At 40.8% G+C, this 20,885-nt stretch overlaps 1 protein-coding gene and 1 long non-coding RNA gene across 7 annotated transcripts in view; one reads left to right on the forward strand and one right to left on the reverse strand.

Annotated features, from left to right (window-relative positions):
* Positions 1-1,302: 1,302 nt before the first annotated feature.
* Positions 1,303-19,090, reverse strand: LOC120741870. The gene is made up of 4 exons (XR_005697704.1): positions 19,076-19,090; positions 8,292-8,296; positions 2,608-2,614; positions 1,303-1,530 (listed from the first exon to the last, which is right to left on the reverse strand). It is a non-coding gene; the product is annotated as an uncharacterized LOC120741870 (long non-coding RNA).
* Positions 10,263-20,885, forward strand: part of rnf220a (ring finger protein 220a) — a 164,313-nt gene continuing 153,690 nt past the window's right edge. For 2 of the 6 annotated variants that reach the window (XM_040044966.1, XM_040044967.1), the window contains exon 1: positions 10,286-10,655. The gene's annotated coding sequence lies outside the window, so the exon portion shown is untranslated. Of the gene's footprint in view, positions 10,656-20,885 lie in introns of all 6 variants that reach the window. The other 4 variants (XM_040044964.1, XM_040044963.1, XM_040044962.1 and 1 more) reach the window with 4 other exon arrangements.

Here is a 20,885-nt window from a genome sequence, read left to right on the forward strand (position 1 = left end):
ATTATGCAGAAAAAAGAGAATTGGGCTGAAAGGTCTATTGCTTTATAATCAGTGTTGGGCAAGTTAGTTTGAAAAAGTAATTAATTATAGTTACTAGTTACTTCTTCAAAAAAGTAACTGAGTTAGTAACTGAGTTACAAGATTGTAAAAGTAATTAATTACTTGAAAAGTAACTATTGCGATACTTTAAAAAAAATGTTTAGCCCTCTGGGGTCCAGGGTATAATTGGCCGTTTTTAACTACTTTTGATGTTTCCTCTACATTTCACCTTTAAAAACTATTTACTTTGCCTTGTTTGGTATCATCCTTTTCAGCACAACCTCACGTGTCTGAATTTACAGTTATGTTTTCATTTTGACATACTGTATTAACACAATTGATCTAAAATCAGACAAAAAACATAAAATCTGAGTAGAAAAAGTTACATTTTTTACTGTAACAACCACAAACATGTTCGTTGAATCATATTTTTAAAATCCTATGCACAAGTTTTGCAAACAAAGTTATTTGCAGCCATTTACCTTTTACCCTTTTGTATAACCATTTCAAACTACACTGTAAAATCTAATTAGTTCCCAGAACTCAAAAAAAATTGAGGAAACTCGTTGCCTCAAAAAAATTGAGTAAAGCTTAGCTAAAAATGACTAAATTAGGACAACTTATTTATTTTGAGTGCTCTGTACGAGCTCATTTGTTCCCAGAACTCAAAAAATTGGATCAAGTTTACGTAGGATGACCAAGTTAGGGCAACTTACTCATTTTGAGTACACTATACAGCCTTGTTAGTTCCCAGAACTCAAAAAAATTAAGGAAACTCGTTGCCTCAAAAAAACTAAGTAAAGCTTACTTAAGATGACTGTTAGGACAACTTATACAGTGCAAGTCTACAGTATTAGGAATAACTTGATATTTCTGACTGTACAATACTAATTGTTTACCTACTGACAAACATTTCAAGTTCAACTGAATGAAAAAAACAATTTGTGGTAACCTGAATATGATTAAAAAATAATTAACAACACTTTTTGTAATGATGTTAAAATGAGCCCAACTTTTATTTTCAAACACAACAAAGTATAACAGCCAACATACTGGACACTTTTCTTTTGAACAACAAACAATTATATTGCCATCACTGTTATAATCTTACAATGAAACAAAGTCTCAGATGTAATTATTCTGAAAATAAGTTTAGGCCTACCACAACTTTGTTTTGTACTTACATTACTTATATAATCAAAATAAAATATTTGTTGTTCTGTCACAAGTGCAGTCTCTAATTTAAACAACACATTCTTTTTGCATTCCAACACATGAGCTGGAATGTTGTAATATTTTAAGGATGGCTTGTTTCCAGTCCAGGCATTACTGCCTGAATGACTGTCATGGATCCAGGTGATCCAAATGTAGGTGCAGAAGAAAGTCTTTAACTTCCCTTAAGTACAGTGGCAGTGGATGTGGGTTGGAGATGCAATGAGCTTGAACCTGCAGGCGACCATTTTCACTCACCACACCATCTGTGACGGAGGACTCATCTCTCCTGGTGTCCTGCAAGCAAACAATCATATTTTTTGGAACATGAACTTAATTGCTTTCTTAAAACATTTTTTTTTCTGCATTTGGTATAAAACAGACTCCAATTTGGACAATCTCAGGCTCCCTCCCCACCGGAGAGGTGACATTCAATGTCCCAATTGTCAGTCTGGATAGCCGTGACCACCACCCAACACACAATAATGTCATGAAAGCATCATTTTATGCAAACATAAATAGGGCTATGCAAACATGGCCAATAACTTTCATTCTAATGATGTGCAAAATGATTTGGGCACAAAACAAATTTTGCTGTTAGAAAACTTGCAGACTTCACTATATACAGTGTAGACCCTCTAAACTAAGTTTGGGGGATGTGATCTTTCAAGAAATGCAGACCAAACTGTTGTTGTTTGTTTACTTACACAGCATGTCTTGTAGAATTAACTGGAGTCACCAGCAACAGCATAGTGCAGTCATATCTCAAGTCTAATAACAGAAGACAGGAAAAGATCAGTAAAGAAACAACTTCCCCAAACCAAAAAACAAATAAAACAATAAGTAAAACAGGCTGATCTAAAGTATGATTAAAGTTCAGCCTGATTAATATAAATGTCACTGACAGTTGCTAATATATTGGAAAACCAAAATACTTACCACTGAGTTGATGTCTTTCTGTCCAACAGCAGGAGTGCTGGTCCCGAGCCTCAAAGACAGTAAGAAGCAAGCAGAGGGAGAAAAAGCAGAACATTTTTCAGAAACCGATTTGATCCTTAATGGCTGTGCAATCATTGTAACATAGAGTTTGCTTATGTTGTTAAATAAAGGCTAGATTTGACATTAATAGATGTCACAGATGTTCAAAAGCTGCCACAAAGCATGAAAAAAAATGGACGCCTCTGAAAACTTCGGTGCATTTTTGCAAATATGTGATGTCTTGATAAATCGAGCAGATATTTGAACTTTACACAACTACATTCTCGCCTGAAAATATCTTAAAGGTTTATTTTGTGACCCGGAAAAAGTAATACGTTTTTAGCCGCGCTCCTCCGCCGTTGCCGTGCTTACAAGTACGCACAGGCTCCGACAACCGTGGCCGACAAATGCGATCCTCCTTTTCCCCAGACTACCCTTTCTGGGTGACAAAATAACCTTTTAAGATATTTTCAGCCGAGAATGTAGCTGTGTAATGCTTTTTATTTCAAACAATCAACAGAAAATTTCACAGACATATTTTTATGTAAGGTTTTTAAGGCTGTGGTGTTCATTTTTAAGTAACATGAGCCCAGCGGCAGCAGCAACGCTAGGCTAACACTAACTAGCTAGCAAGATTATAAACCTGGTGCTAAACTAAGAGAAGCCACAAAATCAGTTTGAATAAGAGTAAACATTTACTCACCAAGCCTGTTTGTGACCGATTTCACCCAGCAACCACTACCCAAGCTGTCAGGGAATACACATTTTTCCCTAGTGACTGGAGGTTGCAGGGTAGTTGCTGACCTCTCTCTAGGTCTGCATGACTGAGGCATAAGTAAATTGGTCGATTATCTCGTTACCATCAAGTTATCTGATGGGAAACTCTGTGTCCTGGCAATGATGTGTATGTTACTTTAACTCGTTTACCACCTACCTGAACGTTGTTGATGACCAAGCACACCGCCCCCCCCAACAAAAGTAGTCTATTTTAGCAGGACACTACACAACAAAAATATTCATTACAGGCTCTAAGAACATGACAAAGAGCCAGGGTAGTGACCTGTTCTTCAAATTTCCCTGATTTACATACATGGGATTTGCCTGTTTTGATGGCAGAAGGCACACCTACACAGTCTTAGGCTCATGTATATATAAGCATCTTGGCACAGCATGGTCCCGTTTTAGGTTCCACGTAGAGTTAACACTAGACTCTTCGCCAGTCAGTACATTTTGTTGTAACAGTGCCAGACACTGAGCATTTCTTTTCTTTTTTGTTGTTGTTGTTAATTTTGAATAAAATGAAATTTTTTAAAAACATATATTTCCTACAGACTTGACCTGTGTGACTGCACTGCAACGTGCAGTAAATAGGAGGGTTTTGTGTGGATAAAGTAGACATTTTTAACCAACGTGTAACAATCACGTTCCAGTCCCTCAGACTGCAACTGGGACAATTTAGTGCAAGCAGTAATGTGGAAGTTAGTTGGAGTGAAATCGAATGGTTTTACTAGGTGGACGATGATAGAAGGCCCCTTCACCATCTTCACCTGACTGGCTGAGAAAATTAGTCATTCTCTTTCTGTCATTGCAGTGACCCTCATATTTTCCTCTTTTTGAGAGAACAAAGCAGACGTGTGTCAGATAAAAGTGCAGTGTGTTAGATAGTCACGTTAGCCCCGCTCCAACTCCCATCTTACTTTTACAGATAACATATTTTGTTGTTGCCCTTGATAAAAGCGTCTCCCCTTGGGAGATGTCAGAAATTAACTTTATCTGGTCTTTAATTAGGGTACATGTGCTCTGGTGCATCTCTCACACACCCCTAAACCCTTCCTGCACCCTCCCCAGCCCAGCCCTAACACTGTCATTTTCAAAGCTATTTTAAGACAATGTGTGATTATCTGTGACATTGCTTGACATGTGCCTCAAGGCTGTCTCTCTCTTCACTATCTCGGCTCTCTTCCTCTGTCTCCCTCGCTTCTTCTTTCTGTCTTTCTCTAATCAAAAAGCCAAACCGTGCAGACAGCTCAGAGCAAATAACAAGTCACTCCCCGTGGATGTTTGAAGATGATGGCGCGACCGGAGCAGTGAGGGAGAAAATACACTGTGATCGTTCCCAGTCTTGAAGCCAGCTGAATATTACACATTTCTGCACAAGCGTCATCTAATCATGTATTTGTTTGTGGCTTGTTTATTGTGTAGATTTATAGACAGGTTTATAGATATAATGCTGAAATTTAGAAATTTAAGAAAAAAGAACATCTGAAATGCTAAGCTGTACGGAAACAATCCCCTGAAAATAAGATTTTTTTTTTTTTTAAGTATAATTCATTACTGGGGCGAGAAATATCACAAAATTTGATTTCCATATAGAGATGTGTAAGTATGAGGTGAACGCACCACTTATATAAGACTTCTGAAGGCATTTTTATTACTACAAAGTGATTTTTCTTTTTTCTTTCTTTCTTCTTCTTCTCATATAAATAGTTATTATTTTGTTTGATATAAAACAAGGTGTACACAACTAGTAACGGGAAGCAGGAGTACATGATTTTAGTAACTTGACAGATTCCACTTCCAGTTGAGGCTCAATATTAAAACATCTTGTGCTGACTGTGATAGATAGATAGATAGCCTCACCTTTATCCGTATATTAACAAGCAGCGGGTTACTGGAGCTCTGGGAGGCTCTAGAAAATGGTACTTTAGTTTATTTCTTTTCTTTTAGCTCGTTCTGGAGCTATAATAGACAGTTGGTTTATGTGGTAAAGTACATGCCATATTTTCCAGACTACTGAGGTCTGAGTAACATAGATTTTGTTCTGCGATGGTGAATGTAAGGCTTTGTGCAAATGTAATACTCAACAGGCATCAAAGTAAACTAGAAGTTATTGTTGGAATTAGCTAAAGCAAGCAAAAGTTTGAGTTTGACAGAAAAATTTGAATCTGCTCTAAAGCTCAGAGGCATATGGCCATTTAACAAGTCAGATTTTGTAACTACATTTTTTATTGTTAAATATTATTATTTTCTGAAATAAAAAATATTGTCTAACCATCGTCGCATCCTCCAGTCATATAGCCTTAATAGCAATTTTGTCACAGCCTCAATATTTCTCTGAACTTAACTCTACAGTTTTTTAAGTTTAAGAGAAAAGTTTCTTTTCTTTTTTTTGATAAGTTCTGCAGTTTTTTTTTTTAAATCTCGGTGAGAGGGACGAGAGTCTTGGATACAGAGATGACATAGATACTGAATACATAATGTGTTGCTAATGTCACATCATATAGGATATTTAAAAATAGTTTATTTTTACAATAATTACCTGGTGATCAGTTTTAGTAGGAATTGTTGCCTGAAACTGGCACGTCAAGTATGATTCATTTTGTCAAACGTTTGTATTTCATAGGTTTTCTGATTCCACGTCTTTTCCCCTTTTTTTGTCGTGCCGATGAAATACAATGATAGAAAATGCTTTAAGCGTACAGTATTCAACTCTACCACTGGCAACTGGAACAAATTCAACATTTATATGAAGGCAGGTTTAGATGGCAGGCAGTGAAACATTGATGAAATTACCAGTCTACCTTCCCTCAGAACGTTACCCATGTATCATAGCCAGAGCAAATACCAAATAATTACATAATTAATCAGATCATGTATGTTTCCCTTCCCTTCCTTCATTTTTGTTCCTTTGTACAAGAGTCAAATGCATGTAATCACTTGTTCGGTAATGTAATCTGATCAGGGCCATGTAATTCTTCATTTTCCAACAGCTCCCTGGAGCATCGGATCTGAGAGGGAGATGAATGTGGCAGAGTCTGGCCCTCCTCTCTCCATCTCTGCTTCTCTTTTCTCTAAATGTGGCTCCCTCTGTGTGGTTACCCGCTTGGCTGTGGAGCTGCAGGAAGTTCGATCTCCAGCCATAAGACATTATCCCTCCTTCGCACTTGTCTCTCCATGTGTCTATCTGTCCATCTGCTCCCCTGTTCTCCTCCCCTCCTCATCTTTCCTGATCTGTCCTCTTTCTTTTCCTAAACCCTTGTTTCTCCCCTCTTTCTCCTTTCCCATCTCTTCCTCCTCCTCTCTCCCTCCAGTGGCGACACCAACCATCAGGTCCCATCTATCTGTGTGTACGTCAGCAATTAGAGCGTTGTGGCAGCCAAATGCCAGCCATGTCCCCAAGCTACATACACACACACACTCTCAAAGGCTGTGCCCTGACAAAACAGCAAGAGAACAAATCACACCATAATTTATACTCTCGCTGCGCTAAAATCTCATTATATTACAGACATATGGATTTGGCGGCATGCACGGCTGGGGAGCCAGTGCTATAAATTCCACCAATCGTAAATTATTAAAGGAAAGATAGAAATGACCGTCGCCTGTCCAGATTAGCTCTAAATCACACTCAAACACGGTTTGTTTAAGGAATTAAGTCCCATGTGGTGTTAAAGGACATTACAGGGTATTTCTAAAGTCACTGGGTGGTAGGGAGGGTCAAGTATGAGCTGCCTTAAAATATCAAAGGATTATGGGTTCAAACCATAAAATACAGAAGGGCTTCCTGGTGTGAAGCATTGTCTTTATCTGTTTATAGACCAGCCAGATCAAAAAAAGATGCAACATGCCTTCACTGCACCTGTTTTCTGTGCTTTTCCATTTAAATCGAATGTCTGATAGTGAGGCCAACAAGCAACACAAACAAAGGCAGAGCACAGCTTGTCTCAACACCCTCTCCACTGCACTCGGCTCAGTCTAGCCCGCCTCTTCTGGAGCTTTAAAAAAAAGGAATTCAATTTAAGGATAAACCCGGCCAAGCCGAGGTGAAAGCAGGTTGCGAGAGGGCAGTCCTGGCCCTCTGCTGTCAGCTCAGCTTTTCATTATCACTTGGAGATGTCAGGGGTTTCATAACACCAAAACATGACTCAGTTCAGATGGATATAAGAAACCTGCTGAGAAGAAAACGAGTCCTGATGTTAACCTAACCCGAGTCTAATAACATGTAGAAGTGCTGTAGGATTTGAGAGTCCAGGCAGATACTTTTCTGCTGTTTTAATCCAGCGATCTTACCCAGAAGTTTCTATGATCATGTTGGGGATGCAGACTCTTACTGATTAAAATACTAGTTATTGCTTATTGAAATTAAATTTCACAAAGCCTTCTAGCAGTTCTTGAAGTGACCTTGGCTCAAGTGGTTATCCATCAGTGACCAGGTGGTGATTCAGTCCCTCAGCCATCCATTTACCCAAGTAGCAAGACGCCAGGTGAATGTGGTTGTGTGTTCACACCAGAAACACATTTTAAAGCACTTTGTAGAGCCAGCAATGTTAAAGGGTGCCAGATACCATTTGTTAAAACTGTGACTGTCTTTATTGAGAGCACCAGGGAAATAGTGTGATGCTATTATAGAGCCGTACAGTCCACACAGGTACGGAGTTTCAACAAAACCACAGTTAATGACGAGAGACTCCCCAAGAATCTTTCTGAAAACCAGCACATACTAGTTTTCGAGTTAAACCCAATTTGACCATTTTTGTGGCTCTTCCTTCGGTCCAAACTGTCAACAAACAGATGCCCACAGCTCATTTAAAGTTGCACCATTTCAAACTGGTCAAGTTTTAACTTCTTACTAGGCAGTTATTTCGAGTGATGTCATGCTCAGCTAAAAGTGAGGGGGCAGCACAGATAGCTGAGCAGTGAAACAGGTGCAGGTGAATCAAAGTGCTTCCTTGCTTCCTAGTCAATACACACAGAGGCAGCATTTAAAAACAACGGGGGTGGGGGGGGGGGACTTAAGGGTGCCATTAGACTTTGAATGGAGGGGGATCTAATACATGGATGGCCCTCTTCCTCAGTCACCCCATTGACTCCAAACTGAGCCTATTAGCAAGACAACACATCACTAATGGCACTGCTACTGCTGCTGCTGCCCCTCATGTGTTTGGAGACCACCCAGCACACACACACAAAACCCGTTTCCCACGGTATTGTTAGCTAAAACATCAGTATATTATAGCGTGAAACTCAGATCAAAGTGTGAGTTCCACTGGAAAGGCAACCACTCTGACTAAATATGTTTGAGGCCATGTATGAAGACCTGAAGAAGCAGGTCTAATCTGCACAAGTTGTTAATTGTTTTCATTGTGTTAATCCTCGCACCAGAAATCTGGAATTCTTGTTTGCACACTGAGGTAGATTATGTCTTGAATGCTGATGTGAGAAAAAAGTGTATAATAATGACCGTCCCTTATAGCAGGAGAGGAGTGATTTATAGATCTCAGATCTCCTTTTACTTATTTGTGGCATATTAAGGACGAGTGGGCTTTCTTCTGTGATAAATCTTTATTGCCAGGAATTCTGATATAAAACAAAACTTAGTGTCCCCCTTTATTTTGTGTCTGTACACTGTTATAAAAATGGCTTTTTTCAGTCGACACTCCTTCATGTTTTTGTTTGTTTTTGATGAAGGTGTCACAAAGTGGTTTTATATTTTTTCCATACGTAGTTTTTTTCTTATAGTTTTTTTTAATCCAGCAGATAAAATGCACCACTTGCACAAAAGAAGTTAGCTTAGAAGACAAGTGTGTAAAGCAGTCTGTGATGTTGGTCAATTCCACGTCTGACCAGCAGAGGAGTGTAATGGAGAAGGAGACAGGGGACAGCAAAGCGCCCTCACTGTCTTTCACTCACTCTAACATGCACATATACTCATTGTGTCTTTGAGTTTGAGTAATTTCAGCACACTCCAAATGCCTTTTTTTTTCTTTTCAGGAATAGGACTCTAGTTAACAGGCGGATTATACCAGAAGCTGCAAAAAAAGGCATAAGCTAAGGAAAATACATTTCAACAAATCCTTAAAAACGTTTACTTTAAGGGCTGAGTTGAATAAGTTTAGTACTGTACTAAATAATAATAATAATAATAATAATAATAATAATAATAATAATACTACGTTCTCAACTTAACAAAAAAAATCATCTGTCTTGTTAATATTCTGCAGGTTTGGTTGATCTTGGCTGGGACTTTAGCGCACAGCTCCGGGTTTAGTGAACTTCCTTCTGTGTGACTAACTTGAGTCTCTAGTGCGCACTTTATAAGACTGTCTGGTAGTCCACCTCTTTTTGTTAAGAGGTGGACTTCATTGGCTTTATGGCAAATAGAAGTCTCTCCATCTGGTGAAAGAGGAAAACACAGAGAGAGAGGGAGAGAGAGGGAGCGAGAGAGAGAGAAGGGGGATAATTCATTCACTTTGCGCACAAAGCGCAGTGGAAATCACCCAGGGGAACGAAACACCAGACAGAGGGGAGAGGCAAGAGGAGGAGATGGGATGGTGTGGTGTTAAGAAACAGTCTCCACACATGCGCGAGGTTGGTCATTCGTAAAACAAAAAACAAACACCCCCCCCCCCAACAAAAAAAGAAAAGAAAAAGAAAAACTTAAAAAACAAAAAAAATGCCTTAATTACGTTTTATTTTTGTGGAATTCGAAAACGAAACGTCACTTAGATTAAGTTATTAAAACGGCAGGAATGTTAAACGCACGTTAAACGCTCTCGGGATATTAACACTTTTAGGTTACTAAAAGAATATCTTTCTTTCGTTCGTTCCCAGGGAAGGAAAGAGAGCTTTCCTGACTCGGGCCGCTGTGAAGGCCACGCACGATAAACACGCTCACATCAAAATGGTTCGCAAACGATTATGAAGTGAAAGTGTGGAGTTTTACCCGAGACGGGGCACACAGACGGTCTGCGTGTGTTTGTCAGTCATTTAGCGATCCGAGCGCTGCGCGGCAGCACTGCACCTCAGAGCGCACTGGACCCAGGACACCCGCTCCCTCCCCCGTCTTCTCCATCCACCCCCACACTCCCTTCTCAGAGCCTCGCGCAGCCCAGCTCCAGCCTCACACACGTCGCTATTGAGCACCCCCCTCCCTCCCCCTTCCACACACACACACTCTCACACCACCCTCCCCCCTCACGCCACCGCTCACGCCTGCCGCTGTCTCTGCGATCCTGCGCTCTCTCGCCGGCTTCAGTCCTCTTTCTCGCACTGATCGTCCCTCTCGGTGTTTCGATAGAGGGGCTGCACGCGCGATTGCGCTATTGATACCCACTTTACAGTGTGTCTGTGGAAAGTCACCCTCTCTCTCTCTCTCCCCTCTCTCCTCTCTCTCTCCCTCGCGCTCTTCTCCTCCTCTCCGGCTGCTCTTTGGTAAACTAACAGGGAGGTGTTAACTACTTTTGCTTGTCCAAAGCGCCTCCCGTTATCTCCGGCGCTGCTGCGCAAGAGCCACAGGGGCCAGAGCTGCTGATACTCTACCCGCAGAAAAGTTTTCAGCTTTTTGTGAGGATAAAAAAGAAGAAGAAGAAGAAGAAGCCGGAAACCCGGGAATCGTCTTTATGAAAAGCGGATTCATCCACGGCAAGGTGAGTAACACTCGGAGTTTTTTTGTGTTGTTGTTGTTGTTATTGTTGGGTTTGAAGCTCACACAGTTTGTGCTTCCACACCTTTCCGCCGCTTCTCTCCGCTTTGGAAGCGCGTTTCGAGTCGGGAAACTTTTTCTCGGGGATTTGTGCGCCGTAAGTGCTGCGCGAGGAGATTTCCACGCGTGGAAAAGAATGAAATATATATATATATATACATATACATAATTATATAAACAAATCTCTTAGTGAATGCGTGTGCGTTTATATTTGTTTGTCTCTTTATGTATGCGCGCGTGCATGCGCATATGCGAGGTCCCCAAACAAGAACAAGATTCTTGAAAGCACTCGCATTATTTCGTGCGTGTGTGGATGACATTGTGCGTACATTACCATGGCCGAACACGACCGCCCTACAGCCGCACCGCGCGATCTCACTGCAACCAAAGGCTGAACTTTGTAAACTTTAAACATCATCACTGGAGATAAAGACGGATCACAGCTGCTGGAAGCCACCTGAATTATCGCCAAAGCCTGCAGTCAGTCAGAGAAATGAAATAAAATTTTACAGCCTTATTATTTCTGCTCCTCCTCTGGGACCACTTTTGTCTTATTAACCGGCGATTATAAGCGTCAGTCGCGGGCCTGCTGTGACTATATTTATTTAAAAGTTCGGCTTTAGTTCTTCCCATGAAGGTTACAGGGGTTCCAGCTCACTGAATGCCTCCACCGGCGGTTTTCAGTGGAAGTTACTGTTGCTCTGTAGCACTAACGCTCGTAATGATGAGGGCATGTGGCTCAAACGGCCGCATATTGGCTCCGTTAGCTGGGGTTTAATAAACACTCACATCAGTCAGATTTTAATGCATCACAAAAAGCGCAAATAGGAGTTTATGAAGGACTTCTGTTCCACAGCTTTGGCATCACTCATCGTTCTAAACTCTTCTGCGTTTTAATCTTCAAATTGGAACTCATATTTATATCGATTATCTATTCAAATCATACAATTACTGAAGAATTATTTGAAAAGGAACACAAGAAAAAGGAGGAGAATAAAGACGCCGAGGTGATTTTGCATTTACTTCTGCTGCCACGAGCGGCTGTAAATACTCCTCTTAAAATGAAGCTCTCACAGAAACAGACGGCGTAAATTTAAACAGAAAAAGTGCCACTTTGTGTACTCCCTTGCGCTTACACGCAAGCGTGTGCACACACACACACACAAACACACGGGCCTCAACTCTGTTGGAAAACACCTGTTAACTAGGGAGCACAGTGCAATTTACATCCTTCCCCCTAAACTAGATATGCGGCACCCAGCCGGTGGAAGTCCCGGGGGCCTTCCAGCTTCATGGCCGAGCACACAGAGGCAAAGTGCGGATTCATTTAAGCGGCAGCTCCCGCTGCTGCTGCTGCGTTTGCATTTTGGAAGACCACATTTGTAACATTTTTCAGTGCTTCATCGGCGGGAAAAATAATAAAAGTAATTATTACTGACATTAACAATTAACTTGATCGTTTCTTTTATTTAAGTATTACTTTGGCAAACAGATGTCACGCCCCTATAGTCTGTGTAGTTTATGCGTTTCCTCTATTCACTTCAGGCCTGACGTGTTGAATTTTATTTTTTTCCATTTCTCTAAATGATTAAGGACTCAAGGAATCAAACAGCTCGTGTTAATAGTTAAAAATATATATATTTAACTTTTGCTCACTCTTCTGTTCGCAGTCTCCCTGTACTCTGGCCTTGTCAGTCAGTACTTTTTATTTTATTTTATATTTTTTATGACGGACTTCATAGAAGGAAACAACACAGCTCTCGAGCACGCGCCCTCATCCACGCGCATTAGTGGGCAAAGACGGAACGCTTCTGAGAGGGAATAATAAAATTAGGAGTCTGGGAAAAATGCGGCACACCTATTAGCAGTAATTTCCAAGTTAAAAAGTCCTCTCAGCTCCGGCAGTAAATCGCGCGTAAAAACGCATTTTGGAGCAAAGGTGGACTCGAGGCGGGTCATTGAACTCACAATTATAGCCCCTCCGAAATAAATAAATGAATAAGTAAATTAATAAATGAATGAATTAATAAAAATCAGAAACTCTGCTCCGGGTCCAGATCCACTGATCTGGTGAATCACTTTCGATTGATTTTATTGATTGTCAGATCAACGAGGCCTGACTTCTAAAGAGCAGCCGAACCTTTTTCATTTTCCAGCCAAACACATTAGCGAGCAATAATTATCTTTTAAACGGCAACATGTGCTGCTGACATATTATGTCCAATTACTCATATAGATAACAGTGATTTATATCCGAGGCTTCCGATGGGGACAGAACAATTTTGTAATTTATTTTGCTCTCATTTACCGGTGAAGAAAACGTTCCTTTCTTCCATATTTAGCGGTATCATTTCTCCACTGAAAGCTCCGATACTTATCCATTTCCCCCCGATATATCAATGTGTTATTGTATAACATTTCAAAGCACTAATATTCCAAAGTTGATATCCATGCATGTAGTAGTAGGTTCATTTTTTGCGTAGGTGGTGGTGTCAGTTTTCTAAAATAAGCTTCAAATCACAGTTAAATTTTTACATTTGAAATAAGAAACTTATAATGATGTATTAAACTAATTTCATTTTTTAAAAGTGTTTCTAATTTAAAGGCTCTTTTAGTCCAGCTTCTCTCGCTGGACTAAAAGAGCATTGGCATAATTGGCATTATTTTTAATTTGGGCAATTTAAAGTTGTATTTTTATCTGTATTTTTATTGTGATTATTTTTAAAATAGTTACTTTTTTCAAATTAAACGTGCCTGACTGTAAAACTGTGTCACGCAGACGCTGATGCATGATTTTATTATTTTTTTTGGCGTGTTTTCAGACTTGGTGATTCATAGGCTGCCGCTTATTTCTCGTGTCATTTGACACGAAGCAGGCTTTGCTTCATAGGCAAATTTAAAACGCCTTTTTAATACTTTACGTATTTATTTCTCTTTAAGATAATTCTTATTTTTTTATTTATATTTTTTCTTCATTTATAACTTTTTTGTGCTCTCTGTTATTAAATTCAGAGAACAAGAATAATGAGAATAATTTATAATGTATGTATCCAAAAATATGAAAGGATTAATTAATTATTTTTAATGGAAAGAACTTAAGTGCACTTTGTAATTGAAAGTATCGAAATACTTCATTTTCTTATTTTATTTTATTTTTTTACTTAGGCCTATCCTCTCTCTGTCTCTCTCCCCCCTCCTTGCCCTTCCTACATAAAAAGTCTGCAGGCGCACAAAAGAGAAGGAAAAGTGTCGAGTTCGAGGGAAAACTAACGAAAGATGATTTATTCGTCAGCGCTTTTGATTCTACCCCTCCTCCTGCCACCTCTGTGTTCCTCTCCCTCAGCAGTCAGCTGTTAATGCTCGCCGCTGATCTCGTTTGCTCCCCTTCTTTGCGCACAGAGCAGTGGACTAAAAATTAATGTCCATTTCACACCTCTTTCCCGGATCGATAGCTGCAGGGGAGGGGGGGAGGTGTTATTTCATTTGGAATCCAGAGAAGCGCCGCGTTCCGAATAAAAGGAAAGCCTCCCGCCTGCTTAATTATCAGGAAACCGGCTAAACTTTTGCTTTCACTGCGGCACCGCTGATCGCTCCAGAATCACATCTATAATCAGATGTAGATGCTGTGCGCCTCTGCCGCCGTGTGAGAAGCTTTTCTGCTGCTTCCCGTGTTTTATTTGTTCGTCTCTCTGGAGGAGGACAGTAATTAAGATTTTTTTTCCCCTAAAGGCGGGACTGTAACTTGTTGCAAGAAGCGTTTCTTTTCCTTCCAACTTTCCCCCCACCTCTCATTTCATTGTGAACAGCTCCCAGAATAAACCCGCTGTAAATTCACCGTCATTCAGATCCGCGCAAACTCGTTCTCATCCAAACAGAGGCCATTTCTCACATTTGGAAATACTAAGGCGTCATGACGCGCGCATTAACACCCCCCTCCCACCCCTTCTCTCTCCCATAGTAAATTAACCACGATCCGCTCAGTCTCGACTAGTTTGATGATGCTCTCTCCCCCCCCCCCCCCCCCGTTTATTAAGTCCTATCAATATGCACTAATTCCTCATTCTTTATTAAAAGCAGAACCAGGTCCTTCTCCACTTATCCGACATCTCCTTCCCTCCCCCCACGCATCCGAAATCCAGAGTGCGTTTTATTATATTTTGTTGTGCTAATAAACACTGGAGCTTATTTGACATGCAGACGGGTAATTGAAATAAACGCGTCGCCGGTAAATAACAAGTGTTTGAACACGCAGACACGAGAGCGAGGCCCTCCTTGGAGAGAAAGTGCGTCCTGCGCCGTCTGCATCTTAAAACTTTGTGTCATTGTTGTCGCGTTAGCGCTGATATAATCACCGTAATTAAGTGCGGAGAGCCGGATGCAATCATTTAATGGCTGGATATTGTAGGGCTGTCGCGCTTATCAAAACCCACTAAATGTTTTCCCTCCCTGGAAATTGCAGCCTGTCCGCAATGCAGAGAGTTGTTTTTTTATGAGGAGGTTTTGATTGATTTGTATAATACTTCATATTTGAACTTGAAGCAAAAGTTTTTATTTTATAGTTTTTTTGTTTTGTTTTTTGTACAAATTACTTTCATGTCATCATATCTATCGATTTATATTTAAGAAAAAAAATCATACTAGATATTTTAACATGAATGAATGTGCTTTGTCTATTTTATTAGCTATGGAAGCATTATTAAATCATATTAAGGACCTATGTGGAATACAGGCCTCCAATATTGATGTCATTATTTTTTCTTTTACCAACCAGCAAATGAGAATTCATGTGCAGTCTTAAAGTTTATCCTCTCTCTGCAAACATGCAATTATTCCTTTTATTGATGACAGGAAAGGGGAGTAGCTCACGTTCAGTCATTTTTCTGCTGGACGGAAATCACTCCATGGAGGGGATGCGGCACTGTGTGTTTAATGGTTTGATTGCATTGGAGAAGGCAGCCACTGGTAATGCCGTTATAGAGGGAAATATCACTTGGAGACGTTATTGGCAACAAGAGAAAGTCAAAGAATTAGCCTAATGGGGAGAAGGAGGTGGTGGCGGGGAGAGAGTTGTGTCGGGTGTCAGATACTTTCTATTCTCCATATTGCTCTGTGTCTCTGTGCGTCTGTCTCTATCTCCTTGCACCACCACCTTTGCCCCCCGCCCAGCCGCCACATCATATCTCTCTCAGGTTTCCCCCCTATCCGTCAATTACACTATGAACCGGATCACAGGCTCCCTGCTTGGAAAATAAGCTAATATTCACCCACCACCCCCCTTTCTCTCGCTCCTCTCTCCTTCGCACACCTCCCCAGAAGACACCGTTGGTGCATTTGCGTCCATCGATTGCACACAGGCGCTATTCGTGTAGCCTACTTATCATTTTTCTCTGCGGCCAGCGAGTCATCCAGGCAAGAAGGAAACAAGACTGATACAGGGAGGGTGATCTAAGCAGCCAGTGTGGAAATGTGCACACACACCTGCAGAAGCGTCGCCTTTTCACATCTACAAATCTGCACACAAAGCAGACTGATATCCACATAGCCACTTTATGCTCTGTGGACGGCTTATGATAAGAAAAGGATCTGGTTGTTGCTTGAGCATCCTCCTGCCGCCTGAGGCCGACTTTTGACCTCTGTGATGAGCAGAAAGGATCATCGGCGTGAACAGAAGTTTCTCTCTGGTCATATCATTGATACTTACTGCACAGTAGAGGATTATATTGCAGCAAAAGCTGTAAGTGAAAACAGTGTACCTGGCAACAGTTTTTCCTTGTTAAACTGGAGCTAATTGGCTTGCACGCAGCCTGTAGAACAAACCGGCCAGCCGCCTGTCTGCCTGCCAGCCTGCTAGATTAGTGGCTGTTGTTGTACAACCCGGCACAGCAATAAAGACTCATAGGAGGGTGGCTGGTGCCACACACAGTCAGTTCCACTCCTGCAGGATGGAGAGCAAGCATGCCACCTGTTTGGCTCTTTTGTATTTGAAAAGTCAGAATTTATAAGGATTATGTCTTCAACAGAAGACGGTCTTTTCTGGTTTTAACTTCACTGTCATAAACTCAGGTACACCTTCCATATTAACAGCACCATAGATAAAGCACAGGGAGTGGTTTAAAAGAACTAAAGAGCACAGGGTGGTCTATATGTTTAATTCTATGAAAAGCTGTGTTTATGTGCATCAAATTCGATACATCCAAAAATTAACAACATTATTCGAGCAAACAAAAAAACAACAACATGCAGATACTTCATTAAACCAAGAATCCAGCAATTACCTTTGATGATGGTGATCCGTGAGCTATGGAACAGTGTGCTTTTCTCATTTAGCCTTGCCTGACACCAGAAATTAGCTGGCCCCGCTGAAGTAGGCCTCGCTGCTGCTGCTGTCATGAATAAAAATTCCTGCCACAGGTCCAGAATCATTTCTGTGTGCAGGCCATGACTCTGCGTCTCAGAAATCACAAAGACTCATTTGAGAAAGAAATCCCTTTTTTACTTTGCAGAATGAATGTCACAGAAAGCTTCTGGGAAAGACCAAAAAAACACACAGACTCTCTTTATTTCTGCATTTAAACATTTGGAAAGAAAACACAAAATGAATAAATCGCTCATGGTTAAGCGAGAAAAAAAGTCAAGAAAATCTACAGAGTACATCGCACTCTTGTCCAATCATTATTGATTTTACTGGTGAATATTGTGTCATTATCCACCCCAAGATGATATCTGTATGTGTGCGCGTGCTCCTCTTATTAAATCTAACTGCAATATTTTTCACTGCTGATGCATACATCTGCGGTTAACTGCAGCAGCTGTTGACTGCAGCAAATAATGTGGCTACAGATTTCATATCAGAGAAGGATGAGCGAAGAAGAAAAAGGAGAGGAAAGAAACACAAGAAGAGATATTCGAAAGACATTTGGAAACAAAATTAGGGCTTTAGAGGCGAACGGAAAGACAAGGACAAATAATATGAGCGAGAACAAGAGAGAGGAGAGAGATAAATGCGTGTGATTCTTATTCACAAGGACGTTTGAGCTTTGCCTCGCGGCCAGACATGAATGAGTAGATTTCAATAGTATCGACTGTTGCTTCGGACATCAGCAAACACGCATGTACACACACACACAAACACACACACGCACGTACACACACACACACACAGAAACATCTACTAGAGCACAAACACTGCTGTCTGTCTGGAATACAGAGCGGACCTGTATGCAGGTCAGCTCACACTTTTTTATGCTAAAATGCACGCACAAGCACACTGTCCTTATACAAGCCAACAGTTTACTTATGTTTCCCTCTATGTGAGCAGTACAGAGCCAAATATTTAATATCTGACCGTTGGGTTTTAAATAGCAGTGTTTTGTCTTTACTTTCGGCTGATGCAGTGCTCTCTCAGTGTGTCTTACTCTATAGCTTTGTTTGTGCTTAAAGCTTTTGTCGTTTCTGGCAGCACAGATTTATGTTAATGACTTATTCAGAGAAGGCACCAGAGCTGCACTCGTGTCAATTACACATTATGTGGATGCTTAGTTAAAAAGCCACCTATCCCTGTTTACTGAAATGCCCCAAACTGTGACCCGAAGAGATCAGAGATATAGTGTGTGTTTTATGATTTTTTTGGGTACATGTTTGATTTCATATCTATGAAAATGACTGCTACCAAGAATATAGATATTTAGATATAATTAATAAATATAAATATATATATTGTGTGTAAACCTTTAATGTAGCATCTATTTAACTGTGCTGACATGCTGAGGTTTAATAGTGTACGTTGAAATGATTATGCTAAAACATAATGTACCAAAGCTTTCAGAATAGATTGCAGAAGCTTAGGATGGATTTTAAGAGCTGTAAATTGTATCTGAAGTGTCAGATAATATTTTGTTCTCTGAGTTTTGCTGTCTCGCTTTTACACAATATGCTCACAGTGTTAAAGTCAAAAGCCAGGACTTCAGCATGGAGGCGTCTGTTAAACTGCGCTGCATGGCTTTGTGTAGATTTTTTCTAGCGTTCATTTGTCTATACATACATGATTTGGTATGTGTGAGTGAATCTGTGTTTGTGTGTGTGTGTGTGTCCACCACAGAGATGCGATGAATGACACAGCTTGGCCTGTCTTGTAATAGAATGTAAGAGTGGCACTTTCATGCTTGTCAACAATCTCTAAATATACCCACCGACTGGGAGGTGCACGCTAACACACACACAGACACACACAGACATTTAGACAGGCCTGCGGTTTTGACTGCTTTTCTCTCCATCTCCATTAGAGAGGAAAAAAAACTGCTTTGCTTCCCGATAGTTTTGCAGATACCCCTGCACACACACACATACGCGCGCACTTGCGCACACACACCAGTCACAGTCGACAGGATATTTTTATAACAACAATTGGATTCCTCTCCGTTCCATTCCAAAACTCAAGTCGGCACATTGGAAAACTTGATTTGACAAGTTTCAGCGCCGCTTTGGAGCAGCAAAAAAGCGTCAGTTACACACTCGAAGCAGCCATGCGGGAAAAATATTTATTCCAAGCAGTCAACAAAAAGGAAGGCTCCGATAAAAAAAAAAAAAAAAGCTTGCTCTTTGTCACTAGTGTAGTTGTTTGGAGCTCAATTTCCCTCCTGCGTCTCTGAACCTAACATTCCAAGCTGTTTAGGTCTCTATACTCCACATGTTGATGAATGAGGTAATCCACTGCAACATCTGGGCGGCAGAGATAGTGATCCTAACTTATGAAAAGCGTCAGATTATGGCTGACCTGAAGTGATGTCTTGCATTCATGATTCCACCATTAAAATGTCTCCAACTCTTGTTTTTTTTTTTTCTTTTAGCTAACAAAGCAATCATATAAAATTCAATGATTATCTTAAGAAACCAATAATAACGTTTATGGCCACATTCACCAGTTATCCTATGTGGAATCTGCGACTCCACCTGCTGCCCACCTCCCAGTAACTCATAATTTCTGAGTAAGATTCCCTCTCAGAATGATGTAAATGCACATTGTTGTTGACACCGCAATTTCGCAGATTGGTACAACATTGTCAGTTAAAGTGCAGACTCGACGTGAAGAGCCCCTCTTGCTGTTTGTATTTAATATCGCCCTGACAGCTGTATCATTCTTGCACACTGTAATCAAATTATGACAGCGTGGTAAATGTTCCCCTGTGACATTTTCTATTATAAAATGCATATACCCGGTGTCAGACATTGTGTGGGTGGTATCCATCAATGGCAAATGGGATTGTAAGTGGCACGGACCGACATTATGCATATTTGCGTTAGATGTAATTGCGCTTGTATATTGATGATATACATAGGTGTATGTCATCTAGAATTATGATTGTTTTTTTAGTGATGAAGTTAAAAAAAAAGAAAAAAGCTTTTTGACACTTCTTTTCATGTAATATTACAAATACACAGATTTTAAGGCCTCGAAAACACACACACACACTCATGCTTTTGTGCGTATGCAGGACCACCAAGCCAGAAAGCAGCCAGATTATGTGAGTCACCCTGGGAGATGAGATATGTACCCTTTGCTCTGTTATCACACCCTTTCCTTCCCTCTGTCTTCCTCACCTCTCACTATCTTATCTATTTTCTTCTTCTTCTCCTTGTTTCCTCACCTCTAATTTTTCATCTCCCGCCTTCTCCTCATCTCTCCTCATCTCTCCTCTCGCCCTCCCTCGACTCGCTCCTCTCCTGCTAAGGAAATATCTAGTGTTCTCTTATTGGATTGGCTGCTTCACGTTGGCGGCCCTTCACTCGCTGCCCGCCGGCCTGTTGGGTAATGATAATAAAATTGAAATATCTTAGTACTTATCAGTGTATTACCTTGCTATCAACACCTCAGACACACTCCTATTTTAGAGGTTACAGAGGAGAAAGAGCGATCTGATATACGGCGTGAAGACAGTGGGTAGGAGCAGGGAAAGAGAGGGGGTATACTGAGAGACAGAGGAAGCTGTGGGACAAAGAAAGCAAGTTTTGTTGTGGTCACTTATGGAAGGTGTTATTTCCTGTATCGACTGCGATAGAGGAGAGAGAGCGTGGAAAGGGGCGTTGGTGGGCTAGGAGTGAGGCGTGTAATGTGACTCTGTGGCATCAGTCCAGACCAGAGAGGTGTGTTATTGTAAGCCCTTCTCAACACTCCGTG

The sequence above is a fragment of the Simochromis diagramma genome, unplaced genomic scaffold, assembly GCF_900408965.1.
Source record: "Simochromis diagramma unplaced genomic scaffold, fSimDia1.1 OVJJ01000663.1, whole genome shotgun sequence".
NCBI classification, from domain to species: Eukaryota; Metazoa; Chordata; class Actinopteri; order Cichliformes; family Cichlidae; genus Simochromis; species Simochromis diagramma.